Raw genomic sequence first — 5000 nt, 5'->3', positions numbered from 1 at the left:
CATATTGCGCCTTAACCTAACCCATATTGCGCCTTAACCTAACCCATATTGTGCCTTAACCTAACCTATATTGTACCTTAACCTAACCCATATTGTACCTTAACCTAACCCATATTGTACCTTAACCTAACCTATATTGTACCTTAACCTAACCTATATTGTACCTTAACCTAACCTATATTGGGCCTTAACCTAACCTATATTGGGCCTTAACCTAACCTATATTGGGCCTTAACCTAACCTATATTGGGCCTTAACCTAACCTATATTGGGCCTTAACGTAACCCACGTTGCGCCTTAACCTAACCTATATTGTACCTTAACCTAACCCATATTGTACCTTAACCTAACCCATATTGTACCTTAACCTAACCTATATTGGGCCTTAACCTAACCTATATTGGGCCTTAACCTAACCTATATTGGGCCTTAACCTAACCTATATTGGGCCTTAACGTAACCCACGTTGCGCCTTAACGTAACCCACGTTGCGCCTTAACGTAACCCACGTTGCGCCTTAACGTAACCCACGTTGCGCCTTAACGTAACCCACGTTGCGCCTTAACCTAACCCATATTGCGCCTTAACCTAACCCATATTGCGCCTTAACCTAACCCATATTGCGCCTTAACCTAACCCATATTGTACCTTAACCTAACCTATATTGTACCTTAACCTAACCTATATTGTACCTTAACCTAACCTATATTGGGCCTTAACCTAACCTATATTGGGCCTTAACCTAACCTATATTGGGCCTTAACCTAACCTATATTGGGCCTTAACCTAACCTATATTGGGCCTTAACGTAACCCACGTTGCGCCTTAACGTAACCCACGTTGCGCCTTAACGTAACCCACGTTGCGCCTTAACGTAACCCACGTTGCGCCTTAACGTAACCCACGTTGCGCCTTAACGTAACCCACGTTGCGCCTTAACCTAACCCATATTGCGCCTTAACCTAACCCATATTGCGCCTTACCCTAACCCATATTGCGCCTTAACCTAACCCATATTGTGCCTTAACCTAACCTATATTGTACCTTAACCTAACCCATATTGTACCTTAACCTAACCTATATTGTACCTTAACCTAACCTATATTGTACCTTAACCTAACCTATATTGTACCTTAACCTAACCCATATTGCGCCTTAACCTAACCCATATTGCGCCTTAACCTAACCCATATTGCGCCTTAACCTAACCCATATTGCGCCTTAACCTAACCCATATTGCGCCTTAACCTAACCCATATTGCGCCTTAACCTAACCCATATTGCGCCTTAACCTAACCCATATTGCGCCTTAACCTAACCCATATTGCGCCTTAACCTAACCCATATTGTACCTTAACCTAACCCATATTGTACCTTAACCTAACCTATATTGTACCTTAACCTAACCTATATTGTACCTTAACCTAACCTATATTGTACCTTAACCTAACCTATATTGGGCCTTAACCTAACCTATATTGGGCCTTAACCTAACCTATATTGGGCCTTAACCTAACCTATATTGTACCTTAACCTAACCTATATTGGGCCTTAACCTAACCTATATTGGGCCTTAACCTAACCTATATTGGGCCTTAACCTAACCTATATTGGGCCTTAACCTAACCTATATTGGGCCTTAACGTAACCCACGTTGCGCCTTAACCTAACCTATATTGTACCTTAACCTAACCCATATTGTACCTTAACCTAACCCATATTGTACCTTAACCTAACCTATATTGGGCCTTAACCTAACCTATATTGGGCCTTAACCTAACCTATATTGGGCCTTAACCTAACCTATATTGGGCCTTAACGTAACCCACGTTGCGCCTTAACGTAACCCACGTTGCGCCTTAACGTAACCCACGTTGCGCCTTAACGTAACCCACGTTGCGCCTTAAGGTAACCCACGTTGCGCCTTAACCTAACCCATATTGCGCCTTAACCTAACCCATATTGCGCCTTAACCTAACCCATATTGCGCCTTAACCTAACCCATATTGTACCTTAACCTAACCTATATTGTACCTTAACCTAACCTATATTGTACCTTAACCTAACCTATATTGGGCCTTAACCTAACCTATATTGGGCCTTAACCTAACCTATATTGGGCCTTAACCTAACCTATATTGGGCCTTAACCTAACCTATATTGGGCCTTAACGTAACCCACGTTGCGCCTTAACGTAACCCACGTTGCGCCTTAACGTAACCCACGTTGCGCCTTAACGTAACCCACGTTGCGCCTTAACGTAACCCACGTTGCGCCTTAACGTAACCCACGTTGCGCCTTAACCTAACCCATATTGCGCCTTAACCTAACCCATATTGCGCCTTACCCTAACCCATATTGCGCCTTAACCTAACCCATATTGTGCCTTAACCTAACCTATATTGTACCTTAACCTAACCCATATTGTACCTTAACCTAACCTATATTGTACCTTAACCTAACCTATATTGTACCTTAACCTAACCTATATTGTACCTTAACCTAACCCATATTGCGCCTTAACCTAACCCATATTGCGCCTTAACCTAACCCATATTGCGCCTTAACCTAACCCATATTGCGCCTTAACCTAACCCATATTGCGCCTTAACCTAACCCATATTGCGCCTTAACCTAACCCATATTGCGCCTTAACCTAACCCATATTGCGCCTTAACCTAACCCATATTGCGCCTTAACCTAACCCATATTGTACCTTAACCTAACCCATATTGTACCTTAACCTAACCTATATTGTACCTTAACCTAACCTATATTGTACCTTAACCTAACCTATATTGTACCTTAACCTAACCTATATTGGGCCTTAACCTAACCTATATTGGGCCTTAACCTAACCTATATTGGGCCTTAACCTAACCTATATTGGGCCTTAACCTAACCTATATTGGGCCTTAACGTAACCCACGTTGCGCCTTAACGTAACCCACGTTGCGCCTTAACGTAACCCACGTTGCGCCTTAACGTAACCCACGTTGCGCCTTAACGTAACCCACGTTGCGCCTTAACGTAACCCACGTTGCGCCTTAACGTAACCCACGTTGCGCCTTAACGTAACCCACGTTGCGCCTTAACCCAACACACGTTGCGCCTTAACCCAACACACGTTGGGCCTTAACCCAACACACGTTGGGCCTTAACCCAACACACGTTGGGCCTTAACCCAACACACGTTGGGCCTTAACCCAACACACGTTGGGCCTTAACCCAACACACGTTGGGCCTTAACCCAACACACGTTGGGCCTTAACCCAACACACGTTGGGCCTTAACCCAACACACGTTGGGCCTTAACCCAACACACGTTGGGCCTTAACCCAACACACGTTGGGCCTTAACCCAACACACGTTGGGCCTTAACCCAACACACGTTGGGCCTTAACCCAACACACGTTGGGCCTTAACCCAACACACGTTGGGCCTTAACCCAACACACGTTGGGCCTTAACCCAACACACGTTGGGCCTTAACCCAACACACGTTGGGCCTTAACCCAACACACGTTGGGCCTTAACCCAACACACGTTGGGCCTTAACCTGCTCTGTAATTGTCATACGACGCGTTAAATTAGTGTGGTGTTGCCTAACTGCAACCCCCGCAATATAGTTTGCTACTCGCACTGCCTGGTCCCCAGAGTATCGCTTCATGTTAAACACCTTGCAGCTATACACTGTAATGCGGATGGCAGCAGGACGTACATGCTCAATGCCCTTCGCAGTTGTTCATTGGCATTTGCATGGCGAAGCACAGCCTACGTTGTGGTACGGCGTGTGTCAACTGTCCGCTGATGTTGTACGTCCAAATCACACACTGTACTGCACATTGGTCCTCATGTACTGAATGATACATCGTGGTACATGTGTGACCGTACCACGACTGCGCCAACAACGGCGAACCATACGGTCCAAATATTGTGCACTCAGCTACGTGTCGTCTCCCTATAAGAGCTGGATTGCAGTATGGTATGCCGTGGATGGCGATCAGCATGAGCCGTCTGTTGATGTAGTGGCGCGTGTTGTCAGACGTAGTCGTCTCTTCTCACACACCGTGATAGCATGGTGCACTGCGTTCCACATCTGCGACATGCGACAGAGGCCGGTTGACAGTCGTTCGCGCAATGGACATCGCATACGTACGGGGGCCACCTTCCACGTGTTCGCGAAGCGTGCACATGTTGTTGCGTGTATGTGGGCAGACATAGTGTGTCGTGACACCTGACACAGGCATGCAACAATCGTTGAATTTGCAAATGGCGATGGACGTCTACGTTTGCTGGTGACGTTACGCAAATGAACAACTGGTAAACGGTTGTGGTGCGGTTGTTCTCGCTAGAGGTGAATCAGTGATGGCGACGATCGGTTGAGCTACCAACCGGTTGTTTCAGCGATACCCACCATGCCCACGAACGTGAATGGCATGTGGGTGTGAAGCGATACGCGGCGGTGGCTGGGTGGGACCGTCCCCGGCCGGTGAGGGGGGGCCTCCCGGCGTGCTGGCCGCGCGGTGCGTGGGCGCACGCGCTACAGCCGGCTGGTGGGGGCGGCCAGTGGCAGGCGCGCCGGCCGACGGAGGCGGCAGGCGGCGCAGCTGCGCGCCGGCGCACCCTGCACGCGGCGCCGTGCGGCCAAAGTAGGTCCTCGCGGGCCCGGTGCGAAGCGCGGTGGACATCTGCAGTGTGCTGGTCCGATTGAGGACTGTGTGCGCTGAGGATGCGCCGCCGCCCGGCGCTCGGCGCCGCGACGCCGTCTGCTGCTCGGTCGCCTCTGCGGTTCTCGCAGGTGGTTTGTATCGCAGCTGTGCGGACGTGTTGGCGCGTGCGCTGTGCTGGGAGAGTTCGCTTCGGCACCCAAGTGGGGCTTTTGTCCTTCTGTGGCGCTGGCGTTGGAGCTGCCGGCCACCGTAGGTGGCGCGTGTTGTCTCCCGCCGGCAATGCCACGACAGCACGCTCCCGGGCCTCTGTCGGCAGCGGCAAGCTCAG

The sequence above is a fragment of the Schistocerca americana genome, unplaced genomic scaffold, assembly GCF_021461395.2.
Source record: "Schistocerca americana isolate TAMUIC-IGC-003095 unplaced genomic scaffold, iqSchAmer2.1 HiC_scaffold_867, whole genome shotgun sequence".
In the NCBI taxonomy this organism is placed as follows: Eukaryota; Metazoa; Arthropoda; class Insecta; order Orthoptera; family Acrididae; genus Schistocerca; species Schistocerca americana.
The sequence above is the reverse complement of the archived record's forward strand: the minus strand, read 5'-3'. Positions refer to the sequence as shown.